The sequence below is a fragment of the Malania oleifera genome, chromosome 3 (genome assembly GCF_029873635.1).
Source record: "Malania oleifera isolate guangnan ecotype guangnan chromosome 3, ASM2987363v1, whole genome shotgun sequence".
Classification (NCBI taxonomy): Eukaryota; Viridiplantae; Streptophyta; class Magnoliopsida; order Santalales; family Ximeniaceae; genus Malania; species Malania oleifera.
This window is the reverse complement of record NC_080419.1, coordinates 88,628,561-88,643,728: the sequence shown is the minus strand read 5'-3', so window position 1 is coordinate 88,643,728 and position 15,168 is coordinate 88,628,561.

Below are 15,168 nucleotides of genomic sequence, written 5' to 3'. Positions count from 1 at the left end.
AAGTGCGCAAGGAAAAGAACAAAACACAATATGATTTTGGGGTTCGGCTAATATTGCCTATGTCTCCACCTCAAGCTCACAAGTAAGAGGATTCCACTAATTGCTCGCTTAACTGGTGGAGCGACAACGATTACACCTCCCTCTCCTTATGGGGCAAAGGAATGCCCCATGTCAGATTAACAGGGTTGACCCCAACTTTACAATACCTTACAGGATGGTGTACCTAATTCTCTTAATCAAGTCTGAATCAGTCCGGTGCTCTCCTAACTGAGTTCGAGCAATTCGGGACTCTTCACAGGACGAGTCTCCCTCTTCTGACAATACAACAAATATAATAATTTGTATAAAATAAATGCTTCTAACTAAGCAAAACATGTACAGCAGTTAAGCCCAATGTATGCACTCTATTCTAAGCACTATGCTCAGTAGAGTAAGGGTGCTTATCAAATGATTAATGTACAAATAGAATATATGGATATAAAATGATTCTTATGTTCTCCAACAAAGATTTTTGCAAATATAAGTATTTGGAGAATCTAGAGTTTAAGTTCAAGAAAATATTTGTGCTATAAATAATTTCTCCCAATAATATTTATCATGAAAGTAATCGGGAGAAACTCAAACAATACTCTCAAAAGTGATTTTCTGAAGATAAATAATAAGTGAGAGTATATGCATGTGAATGCAAATAAAATGCCCAAAATAAAATACTTTCTTCAAAAATGATTTTGAAATAAACAAGTAAAAGAGAGTTGAGAGAGATTTGTTTAAAAGATTTTGCTCCAAAAGAATAATTTTAGTAATAAAAATTGATTTGAGGGAACTTTGATTAACAAAGGTTTAGAAAGAATTTTAGAGTTAATCAAAGTTACTAATTTGATGTTATGAGAGGGTATTTATAGATTTTTTAAAAATTATGACCGTTGGGAACATGTTCGGTATTTTTTAAATTTGTTTAATTAAAAAATTAAACGTGATTAGTACCGAAAAATAACCCAACCCGAGAAGTTTGATCAACCGTATTAAAGGGCCGGTCGGCTGAACATTCACAGGGTATTTTGAATTGCAAAGGGGTTCGGTCGGCCGAGCTAGGGGTCGTTTGGCCGGGCAAAGGCGATTTCCTTTCCTTCATCATTTCGGTCGCTTGACCTTAGGTTCGGTCTGCTTGTTTCTAAAGACCGGTCAACCGAGGCATATTTGACCTGAAGGATCGGTCGCCCAAGGACAGTAGAGAAGTCAAAATTTAATTGTTGGTCAACCGTGGGTAGTATGTTCATTTTACGGTCGGTCGCCCGAGGCATAGTCAACAATTTGACTTCTAGCCAACAAACTGGTTAGTCGACCGAGGTAATTATAACTCATGAAATGAGTCGGTTGACCGAGACTTTTTAACTAATCCAAAAATCCAACGTCGTCGGTTGACCGTTGTAAGCCCTGGTTTTGACCTTAAAGTTTATTTAAAACCTTTTGCATGATTTTACTTTTTATGAAAAAGGTTTTGTGTGAAAGGTTAGGTCCCTAAGGTCAGTCTACGGTCGTCTGAACAATCAATTCATATCATGTAGATGCATGCATTGTTATAAACCAAATAATAAAAATTAAATGCATATACAACATAATATTAAGTGTCTTCTTCTTTTGCTCTTCTGGTGTCATGGAATGCGCCTGAGTGTGTGGTCTTTATGTCCCTTATGGCTCCCATGTCTTTTACCTCATGTGTGTGCTGAATCATGAACCAGTTCAAAAACGCTAAATGCACACATGAGATACAAATGCTTTATCAGCATCAAAATAGGGATCAGACTCAAAAAGTCAACAGCAGCTGCCGGTTCAAAGGCTCAAAGAGTGTTGCATTATTGAAGAATTAAACTGCATGAATCTTTTTGATGACAAGTTTAACTATATCGAAAGATGGACTTGTATCCAATCTTCGTGGGCGCACAGTTGATTACAAATGATGGATGTTCGAGCAAATAACTGATTGCACAAGTTCAATATGAAATTTGTTTATATTTCTCAATTGCAAAAATATGAATCTCTCTCTCTCTCTCTCTCTCTCTCTCTCTCTCTCTCTCTTCTTCTTCTTTGTTTAAATTTTTTTTTTCTAGGGTTCCTTTGAGAGATGCCACATAAAGTATTTATAGGTCAGGACTAAAATTGAATGAGTCCTATTATGTATTTTTTAAATATTTACAAATGATTAAAATAACTAGTGATAATTTAATTTATTTTATTTTGACTATTTATATAAATATATATATATGTATGTATATATATATGTATGTATGTATATATATATGTATGTATGTATGTATTTTAATATGGACACTAATAAATTAAGTTAAAAGAATTATGTTCTTAGAGACCTAATTCTAATATTTTTAACCATGTTTTTGTGTTTATGCAAAAATGATGTCTTTTCATGACATATTGAGATAGAGGATAAGATACTTGGCTTAGTGATGGCAACTCCCACTTGACCTTTGCATTCCTACAAAATTTTAGGTTCAAAGAACTTATATGTTCTAGTTCAAAGAACTTATGCTCTAGTTCATGAATTAAATCTTAAAATTTAATGAATTTTTTTGTTTGAATTTTTCTAAAGTCGTACAAATTTAAGTGTACAATTTACTTTAAATTTTAAAAAACAAGATAAGAATAAAGTTAAAAGATTGCTATTTCTCATAGGTGAAGGATATGGCATCTGATACTGGTCAATAAGAAATTTTTTTTAAATAAAAATTAGGACGACGAGTAAAAAAAAAAAAAAAAAAAGATTTGAGTTATCAATCTTGATTTCTTCGACCAACTGTGTTTTTAACATTGTGTTTCACACAAAGACACAGTTGTTTTTAGCTAGTGTATAGAGCTTTAGGAATGGTGTGATCTAATAATTTACTTCTCTTCTTACAACCCTAATTTTCATAAATAATAATAGAAAACCATGAAATCACCCGATCCTAATTGATTTTCAAAATCTAGCAAGTCCCACTAAAGTTTCACAATCCTACAAAAATAATTTGTTTTAAATCATTCATATTCTAGTTTAAAACCTACGTTTACAATAAGAGAGAGAGAGAGAGAGAGAGAGAGAGAGAGAGAGAGAGAGAGATAGAGAGAGAGAGGGAGGGTTGATTGTATCGAATAAATCATATGTTTTGATGTTCTTATGCTAAAATGTCAAAAAAGTCTAACACGTCCTGACCAGTCTTGTCGATTAGATGTTTCTTAAGTCGTAAAATAAAGTAAAGAGGCTAAAAACATAAAATAATTTTTAAAATTAAATATTTCTGACTAGAATACGTGAGCCTAATCCAAGTCAAAGTCCTACAAATAAGACGGGTTTGGTCACTTTAAAGAGTGAATTATTTATGAGGACAACTAATTTGAATCCATTGAGTTGGTAGGGCATGGGAGTGGTGGGTCTTCACAAGGGACTTGCCAACTGACCTGCCCAACCCTCCAACCATCCTCAAGATTTTTTTGATTGCACACAATTAAATATGGATATTCTTAGATATTGTCCCGATTGTGTCACTCTTTGTGTCTTGTCGCCGCCATTATTATTATTATTATTATTAAAGAAAAAAGAAAAGAAAAGAAAATGGCCAAACCACCATTCTGTGTGCCATTTTTAAAGGGAAAAAAAATGAAAAAAGGATAATTAATAGCTATCATTTGTTGGAATTAGTAAATGAATTAGCACTTTCCTAGCTGGATTACTCATTATTATAGTTGAGAAGATAAAGCAGTGTATAATAAGAAGAGAGGCAAGAGAATCTATATTTTTTTAATGGGTACACATGTAGAGAATCTGTATAGTTGTGCTGAGGATTATGATAAACTTTGAGAAGGAAAAGATGGGGCTTTAGGTGGGATTAGGTACCAATGAGATTTCACACTGTATGTATAGATAACCCTCATTATGACTTCATGGGGAGACATCCATCTCCTCCTGTCCATCCACCATTCAATCTCAGCTCTCACAAAACGAAAAACTATGTCTGTAATAATGAACAGGGATGGACTGAAGAAAGGGAGAAGGGTATTCTTTGATGTGCATCTCTTCCCATGTGGGCCTCTGCTTGTTTCTTCCTTCCTTCATGAAACTCATGGAGAGGGACTGCCTCAACCCTATATATGCCCCTTTCATTACTCTAAACTACAATGCTTTTAGGCCACACACACATATACATAAATAAATAAATAAATATGAGAAATGGGTCTTTGTGTTTTAATTAGTTTTGGTTAATATTTTATGATATGATTGGTCTAAACTAAAGATTATGTCCAATATTCGATAGAGATATTGAGTTGAATAAGTGACATAGAAATCGAGTCTTGTTTTTTTCTTCTGAAATTAATCGGCTTAAAAATTTTAAATAATTAATTAGTCAAAATAATAGATTTAAATTATCCTCGTAACACTCATAAATTGCCCAAATAGGAAAAAAAATATAAATTCTAATAATTTACCAAAAATAAAAAATAAAAAATAATCAAGAAGATTAGAAGAAAACAAACAAAGCAAAATTTATTACTTTATATTTTAAAATTAAAAGTCTAACTTCAAATTTGAATTTAGGTGAAATGTAATATCAAAATGTACTCAATTCAAGACATAAAACCCACGAATATCGTACGCAGCCTTATTTTTTTAATTAATTAATTAACTAATTAACCTATTTATTTTCAAGTGAATAAAAATTTGAGGGAGATGTAATATTATAAGGGTGGGCACGAGCACAGCCGATCCGCACTCTCGTGGCGCTTTACATTGACCTTACGTGCGGGTAATAAAAAACCGAAAAAGATCTCACACGATCTCCTGCGAACACCATTTTGGACGGTACCGATCATTAAAGAAGACGGGGGCGGAGACGGATGCGGACCGTCCAAGGCCAATGGGCCCCACCGCCCCATTGCATTTTTTAATTTTATTTTTCTTAAAAAGAAAAAAAGAACATAGGAAAGGGAAGGGATATTGGAAATCTAGGAGACGTTGGGAGCAAGATCGTAAATCCTAATGATCAACTTATCATGTTCATGCTGCTATCATAGTACACGCGCATGCACATCAACAGTGTCGCAGTACGCTAATCAGTCTCTCTGGGACCACACTCGCGCCAGATTCCCCCCACTTGCACTCCACGCGCGTTTATGCACGCGCACTCCTTTGGGTTCATTAGGACTTGAAAATTATTGAAAAAAGGAAAATAAAAAAAAATGAAGAAATTAAAATATAGCTTAAATTTTGAGAATTAAGGGGATAGTTATTCTTTATACATTTTAATAAAGAATAACTTCTTATATAATTAATTATAATTAATTTATTCTTAAGAATATACATTCTGCAAACCAAACGTAATCTAATAGTTTTTATGATTATAAGAAATGATAAAAAAGAAAATAAAAATTAATGAATAAAAATTTAATATTAGTAATATTAATTTTTAAAAATTTTAATCATGTTAAAATAAAACCTTTAAATTTCAATAGTGTTTGATGTAAATAAAAAATAAACTTTTTTATTTTCACTTTCTTTTTTCTTTTTTCTATTGTATAACATAACTTTTGTGTTCCTTAGGAATTATCAATTCATCCAATATCAAAAAAATTTTGGATGGTTTACAGGTTTAATTGATGGTCTCTCTCTGCATTGGAAGAAGATTAGTTCGATACCACAATTTATTTGACATGTATGATGATCCAGGAATATTTACATTTTCTCACCAAACATGAAGTAGATCATATTTGAGTTAGAATAATTTATTGTGATATCGTATTTAGCATAAAAACATGTAAAAATTTATTTGGTTGTAGAAAATATTTTTTATTTTAATTTTTTTAAAAAATTATAAAAATAACAGTTTATGTTTTAGTTTTCAAAAACTTGCATTAAAACTTTTCATTTTTATTTTAGTTTCCTAAATAAAACCTTAGTTGTGAAAAATATTTCTCATTTTTCATTTTTAGATGTGTCATTATTTTATTGCTGAGAATATTAAAGATGCTTTCGGTTTGTTGGTTACGACTTATAGAACTATATTGAATAAGCTATAGTTATTATCTTATCCATTTTTAGTTGTCACATTATAAAATACAGGTTTAGCAGTCATTTTTATTTTGTATTTTTAATTTTTTAAAGAATTACAAAAAATTCTACTGATTTTTAAGTTTTTCATTACATAAAAAATTATTAAATAATAAGTTTTTTGACACTATGTAATTGTGAAAATAGATTTAAAATTTCAAAATAATTACAAAAATATTATCTTATATTTTAATTTCCTAAATTTGTAGGAAAATCAGTTTCGATATAATTTTTGAAAAATGGGAAAATAAGTGTGATTTTATAATTATTCAAAAATCTAAAAATAAAAAAAAAAACTATTTCCCACCACTAAAGAATCCTCTGTTCTCTACTTTTTTTTAAATATAAATTTTGAAAGAGTGAAAAATAAGTTGACAATATTTTTTTTAAAAAAATAAAAAATAAAAAATATTCTCCATAATTAAATAAGTTCTTTATTTTTCATTCTCAATTTTTAAATAATTACAAAAATGATATCCTATTTTCTAATTTTTAAAATTTGTATAGGAAAATTGAAAAGTACCTCTTTCTTTTATTTTTTTTTTTCTAAAATTTTAATTTCCTATCTCATTTTTGAAAAATTGAAAAATAAGTCTCGATTTTGTAACTATTTGGAAACTTAGAAATGAAAAACGAAAAATATTTTATGCAATTAAACAAATCCTTAATTTTTTATATTTTTAACACAAATCTTATAAAACTAAAAAACAAACTAATATTTTCATACTAAACATAGAAAACAGAAATTGCTTTCAATAATCAAACACTCTAAATTTTTATCTCTCTATATTATAAATCATTATTAATTTGAACTTAATAGAAAAGTCTTTAGTTAACTTCAATTTATTCCATTAGGTTTGAAGTTATTTTAAAGTCCACATTATTGTTACAACTATGTTATTGTGTATCGTTTACTTTAACATTAAATTAATTCTTCGATTGTCCTGAGTACAATTAAATTAAATTTGACAGCTCTAAATATTTATGCTTTTTCTCCCATAAAAGTTAGAGACATTTTCAATGTTCCACCCAAAAGTATAACCGAAAGCATCTTCAAAATTTTATTTCAAATTTGTTGTGTTAGATGTTTTGAATTTTAAGATATAATAAATTTTTAATTCCCTTTTATATTTCAATTTAAAAAATTATATCAACAAAAGTATTCGACATGAAATATTAAAAAATTGAGTTAATGGACTAAAAAAAAATACTAAAAAAGCAAGGAAAAATCCAACGATACCTTTTGAGTTTTTTTGAATATGACACTCTATCTCTTGAGTTTTCAAAATCTATCAAAAAACCCATGTGATTTTATTTTATTGACAAAATGAACATTCTTTTAGTTGACCATTAGTCAACCGTTAAGTATATGTGAAAAATTAAACCTTATCCATAATGAAATGTATTGACACTAGGTTCTGCCGAGGCATCAACAAAGAGGTGTAAGGAAAATTATCAATAAATTCCCAAAAGCTTGTGAGAAAAAAAATAGAGAAAGACACATGCCAAAAGAAAAAATAATCACACACATAAGACAGTATTTATGTGGTTCGGTAATTTTGCCTATGTCCACAGAGTTGTAGGGATTTCATTATTATCATGGAAAAATACAGAGTGTGGCAGTACAATTTTTCTCTCTCTAAAAAATTGCGTCAATCATCATCAACCCTAATGACCAAAACAATGGGTTTTATATCCTGCGCACAGGATTCACAATGGGTTACAAAATGGGTCAAACACAACTAAGCCTCAGTAAAAAAAATCTCCCTTTAAAAACCACGCAACATTATTTCGGGTCGATTCATCATCCAGTTCAAACACAATTAGGCTCTACAAAACTCAACAAATCTCCCGCTTGGAGACTAGTTCAATCACCAACATCAACCGCAATCCTCCAAAAGAACAATCCCTCATCCCAACAACTCATCTTTTTGTCCTCAAGCTAGAAGACCAACTGACCAACTGAAGCTGTACACAACTTCAGCTTCTTAATAGTGACACCTTTAGTTAACATGTCTGTCAGGTTCTTAGATTCACAGATCTTCTCAAGTATTACCAGCTTATCTTTGATAAGGTAACAGATAAAGTGGTATTTTAACTATATATGCTTCGACTTTGAATGAAAATTCGAATTTTTAGTAAGAAAAATTGCACTCTGATTGTTACTGTGTAGAATGCCCATCTCCTGCTTCTTACCCAATTCATCTACGAAACCATGTAGCCAAATCATCTCCTTTCCAACTTTAGTTACTGCAACGTACTCAGGTTCTGTAGTAGACAAAGTAACAATCTTTTGTAGATTTGAAAACCAAGACATAGTTGTACCACCCATTGTAAATACAAACCTAGTTCTCTTTCTGGTATCAATATCACTAGCAAAATCAACATCTACATAACCCTGCAGTTTCAAACTTGCACCTATGAAGCAAAGACATGTATTTGATGAACCCCTCAGATATCTCAGAATCCACTTGACTGCCTCCCAATGCTGCTTTCCTAGCCTACTTATGAATCTACTCACAACTCGCACTGCATGTGCAATGTCTGGCTTTGTACACACCATAGCATACATCAAGCTGCCAATAGCTGAGGCATAAGGCACCTTTCTCATATGGTCCCTTTCTTCTTCTATCTTCGGTGACTATTCTTTGCTTAGTTTGAAATGACTACCCAAGGGTGTGCTCACTGGTTTAGCTTCATTCATGTTGAACCTGATTGTGAAAGCTTCAATGTACCATTAGCCTTGTCTCTAATGATTCTTATACCAAGGATTTGCTTTACAGCTGCCAAATCCTTCATTGCAAACTATTTTGACAATTGCTTCTTTAGATTACTAATCTCCTTAATGCTAGACCTTGCAATGAGCATATCATCTACATACAATAGTAAAATGAAGTAAGAATTGCCAAAGAACTTAACATAGTAATAGTGATCAGCCTCACATCTCTTGAACCCAATTCTATGCATTAAATTATCAAATTTCTTGTACCATTGTCTTGGAACTTGTTTTAGGCCATACAAGCTCTTTCTCAGTTTGCAGACTAGATTCTCTTGTCCTTCAACAATGAACCCTTTTGGCTAAATCATGTAAATGTCTTCCTCAGAGTCACCATGAAGGAATGCCATCTTCATTTCTAACTGCTCAAGATGTAAGTTTTTTGCAGCCACCTTTCCCAATACCAGTCTAATTGTTGACATCTTCACAACTAGAGAAAATATTTCTGAGTAGTCAATGCTCTTCTTCTACTGGAACCCTTTGACAACAAATTTACCTTTTCTATCTATAAATACATGTTGAACCTAAGAATTAAATACACCAACAATCAGCAATCAATCAAATTCTTATACATTCAAACCTATTTTGTAGAGACCGGGATAATTTCCCTGAATTAATAATAGGAGGAAGAGAGAAAAGGAATTAAAGTTAGAAAATTAACACAGGGTCTCGTCGATGAATATAGGGGATTCGTCAATGAGAACACATAAGGGTCTCGCCGATGGGGGTGAGTCTCGTTGATAAGAAGATACCGAGAGGCTATTTTCCAGTTCTGAATTTCGTCGACGAGGAGTTTACATTCGTTGACGAATTTCTTTCTTGACCTCGTCAACGAGGTGACGTTGCTCATCGACGAAGGCCAGTGTATAAATAGCTTAAACTCAAGTTTTCTGCAGATTTTTCACGCAAAAGCTCTCCTCTCTCTCTCTCTCTCTCTCTCTCTCTCTCTCTCTCTCTCCTGTTCATCTCTCCAACCTTCTCTCTAGGTTTTCGAGCTAGGTTCTTACCGGTTCGATGATCCGAGGCCACCACGATCCTCCTGGGAAAGTTCTCTTCAAGACTGTCGGAGTGGATCGTTGGTGGGGGCTGATTTGAATTCATCCCAATCTCAGGGTAAGGCTTTCTATTCAATATTTGCCTTTCCCATAGTTATAAGAAATCTAATATATAAAGAAATATTGATGTTTGGTTATGGGGAAATGTTGTTTTTAGGTTTTGAGCGGGAAACCCTGCAGGTGTTGGCTCAGAGTACAGTAGGACTTTTTCAGAAATTAGGTAAGGGAAATATGTTATGTTAGGGAATTTTTAGAATGTATAACAAAAAGATTTTGTATGTATACTTACAAGCATGTTGATCAGTTCATTTTTCCAGAATATCATGAGTATTATTATTTCAGAGAAATTACAGTTATGAAGCATAATATTTTAATTACACAGTTGTGTGACCCAAGTTTATTATAGTTTAATATGTTGATTATGAACTTTTATAGATATCCTGTTATACTAGTTTATTAGTAGAAAGCAAGATTTATAGTATGTTTTAGTATAACATGATTTCTAAACCATAACACTTAGATATATATTACAGATGGATATTATAGATATTTCAGATATTACAGACAGATATTATAGATATTTCAGATAGATATTTCAGATATTACAAATATTTCAGATATTATAGACAAAGATATTTCAGATATTACAGACAGATATTACAGATATTTCAGATAGATATTTCAGATATTACAGCTCAAATTCATAGTGTTATGGTTGTTTCGAAATTCAGGTTAAAAGCAGCAAGATAATTATATATATATACTAGTATTACATAGTATCAGATCCCTGTGGAAATTTCAGACAAATACAGACAACAGAGCACGATACTATTGCTAGTACAAATAGAGTGCAACCACATAAATCAGATAGTATGTGGATTCCGTCTAACCGTGTTAAGAGAGATTGCAGTCTCCCTAGCGAGCTGGGTTGAGGGGGTTAGTTAGATGATGTTAGATATGGAGATTGCCTGGAGAGATTGCAATGGGCCAGATTGGTGGATGTTAGATACAGATTGACTTGCGTAGTAGGCCAACTAGAGTAAGTCCAGCCTACGAGCCGCACAACCCTGTCATGAGGGGTTATATCATGACTTGCGGATCCCAAGATATAGTAGAAGTTCCTATGTATAGATATATCATACAATAGCAGTTATATTATCATATTAGCAGTATGTACAGATAGCTAACCCAGATACGCAGTTGTATTTTAAAATACATTACATGTGTTTTGTACAGTATATCAGTTTATTCATTTTATAGTATTAGTATTATCTCAGTATATTATATGTGCAACTCAGCCGCCACACACTAGTAATAGCATATTTCCTCTTACTGAGCGTTGTCTTATCCCAGTGACTTACTATTTTTCAGGAGATCCAGTTAGGCGAGTAGATCAGGCTCACGTGTACAGGTTGTCTTGTGCTGCACTTGCTAAGAGGGTAGGTGTATTTTGGTGCCAGTGAGTTGGGGTAGATCCTAAGTTTTTGATGTTGTCACTGGGTATTTTTTGTTGTAAATATACTTCAGAATATTACAGCTTTCTGGTATTGTATATTTGACAGTTTATAGTTTCTTGTATACTGCTGCTTAGGTGTGTATGACATACAGAGTTTCCTCGGTGCTCCTTTGAGTCTAAGATGTTTTCAGTAGTATCTCAAACATATGGTATTTATGTTTATATATAGAAAAGAAAAAAAAATGTTATATAAGTAGCAGGTCGTTACAATTTTGCTGAATACTTTTGCTGAAAAGTTTTTGCTGAGTTCTTGTTGAATAAAAGCTCACGGTTCTTGCTCTTTCATTAAGATTTTTCAACTTAAGATAGAACCATGGTGATATTTACTTGAGCTTCAATCGTTATATCGTTATTTTGCTGAAGTATATAGCTCTTTATTTGTACAAATTGGCTCTAACATAGAGTACTTCTTGTATGACACAAAGTTTGTTTCTTTGTTACTGTTTTTGACGATTTAGGAGTATTGGATCGTTGCCTAACAAGAAGAGGTATTCTTGTTAGAGAGGGATCTCCACCTAAGAAGGAGAGAAGTTGTAACTTTGCCAAATAAAAAGTTTGGAAAGGAAAATTCTCACACCGGTTGTTTGGGGCAAGGACATAGGCTGCTGGCCAAACCTTGTAAAAATATGGTTCTCAGCTTTTGTCCCTACTCTCTTTAATTTTCTGCTAGAATATTATATGCATATATGATCTTTACATCTTGCTAAATTTTGGGGATTGTTGGAATCTTGGTTTTTGATCCATATTTAAATCGGCATACTATAAATTGTTGATTGGTTTGATATATTAAATAAAGTAATGATTTTAAATATCAATGACTGGAAGGTATTTTGAATTGAAAGTATTACAAAGGAAAATCTCTCAAAATTATATTTCAGTGATTAAAGTGAAGGAATAAATTTTAAGCTTGAGTTTAAAACCTGATATTTGTTTCTTAACTATTCTAACTTGATTCTTGAATTTACCAACCGGGTTTCAATATTAAAGAATTGAATTTGAATTGATTATCAATAGAATAAGGTTGATTAATTACTGAAAGAAATTATTGTTTAAATTGAAATTCAATTAAGGAATTTGTAAAACTGAGCAAACAAAAATTTTTTTTAAAAAAATCCCAATTCACCCCCTCTTGGAAGTATACCTAAATTCTCATGAATACAAAAGTTTACACAACCATATTAACACAAACGAATCACTAGTCAACCCACATAGAGTGGCATATCAGTACATAGGCTATGTTATGCGAATAACTCATTACTTCGTTAGTGAGCATAACAAGGTCATATAATTGATAAGCCTATGTATGTAACCTATAGGTAATATAAAAGCATGCAAATAGTATATGCAGTGTTAACATGTCATGAAACAAGTGATTTTTACTGAAAATTTGTAAAAGACTTAATTTTGTGCTTAAATTTGTACCATGTAATGTGTTCCTATCCCCTACCCCCAACTTCAAACTTCAGTGTCCTCACTGAAGTGTGGAAAGAAGGAATCTGGAATGCATGGGAGAGAAAACACCGCATGGTGCCATTATATCAACTAGTGTGCCTGCGTTAGTCATAAACATATAAAATCCAGAAATAGCATGCATGCAATGGTACAATGAAACACAAAAGACATGTAGACCAAAAGCACCATGTTATTTTCATTAATCATAAAGGCTATACAATGTATATCGAGCATTACAAGTAATGGTATGACTAATAAAAACATGGTGTGTTCAAACCCTCCCGGGTTCGTTTCTGCCCCTGGATTCCTAAAATTTACCTCCCTTTGGAGTTGTGGGGTCGGCTTCAAGGGGAGCGGGATTAGTCACGTGGACCGTAAAATAGACACGTGGAAACTCGGTGCGTAATCCAAAAAAATAAAAAATAAAAACATGGTGTGTTTGCAAAAAAAGAAAATACAAAGAAAAGAAAATAAAAGAAAAGAAAAACAGGGTCAGAATCAATGGATAGCGCCAAATGCATCCCAAAGACTAGTGCAAGCCTTGTCGAGATTAGGGTGGGAATCAGAATCCGAATTAGAGGAAAACGAAATATCTTCTATGAGAGCGATGTTGTGGGCTGTCGCCCTTGCCTTCAAAATGCGATGCTAGGTATGAGTAAGAGGGGAGAATGGTCTGCACAGCTGGAGGATTCAGAGTGGCACTGGCTGGCCAGGCATGTCGGTTGGCATGAGTGACTTCTAACTTTTTCCAAATCTCTTTAGCAGTGTTACAGGTCATCACCCTATTAAACACATTTACATCTTGTGCATAGAATAGCAAGGTCATTGCAGTAGCATTAATTTGCACCGATTTCCAATCTTCCTCTGTATATTCATCTTCAGTATTAGGAACATTTACCTTATCAACTACTTTCATGGGAACATGGTTTCCCTTAGAAACTATTTTCCATACTTTCCAATCTACATTTAACAGGTATATACTTATCCTACGTTTTCAGTAAGTGTAATTTACACCATAGAAAATTGGTGGTCTAGTGGACGAGTGTCCCTCACCGAATGGAGTTACACTGATGTGTGCCATGTGATAGTTTTACAAAATAACGATTAAGTCTATGTAAACCTTGCTCTGATACCAAATGTGAATTCAGGTGTAATCCCAAGAGGGGAAGTGAATTTTGTATTTTTAAAATATTTAATTTTACTTCATCAATCAGTCCCTATTTTAAGATTTAACACAGACAATCACCAAGGCTTGAAATTAATTCAATCCAATAATTTTATATTGAATTATACCCAATTAATTACCAAGTGCTTGTAAGGTTATACAACATACACACATGCACGATAAGTAATGAAATGCGTCGCGAAAATTAAAAGGAGTAAGGGAAGAGAGAAGGCAAACACAATTTTTACGAGGTTCAGCCAACCTGGCCTACGTCCTTTCCTTGAGCAACCCACTCAAGGATTCCACTAAATCCTTGCTCCTTTCACCGGGATGGAGCTTCCCTTACAATCCGTTGCTTACAAGAAGTATAGTTTCCTCCTAATCCGTTGCTTACAAGAGATACAACTTTCTCCTCAAACCCGATTCACAACCCGTGCCGTGATTACAATATAACTATTCTGCAAAAAACTCAATAATGCTTCTACACAAGCTAGTGAGTACAATAGAAATCCCTAACACATTCATATGATAAAACTTGAAGTTAAGTATGTATGTAATGATAAAATCGTTATATGTATGATATGCTTCACAAAATTACCTTCAAGATAATATCTCTAAAAAATTAATTTTTTTTTTTATAAATAAACACTTGGGAGATTTTAGGGTTTCAAACCAATCCACTTGATGCAGGAAAATCAAGATATGATGCTTGTAAAAATATTCTTTAGTAGCACTCAGATCTAGATTCCAGCTATCAAGTAATTTGCAAGATTAACTCTTTGAATAAAAATACGACTTGAAATATTCCAAAGATTTCTCACACACATATATTTAAAACACTCTCAAATTAAGCAATCAAATAGTTTTTGTAGTAGTCAATCTTAGAATGATAAATATATTCAAGAATATCTCAAAGAGTTTAGTTTAATCAAATTTTTTCTCAAGTATGTATATTCAATCTATGAATAAAATATTCGGATTTTTATTTTTGTTCCCAAGTAATATATATATAAATTTTATGAGTTAAGGGAAAACAAAAATAAGATTTAAATGTGTAAAATACTTTTACCAAACCTTAAACCTCAAGATGAATGAAATGTTGCAGTAAGA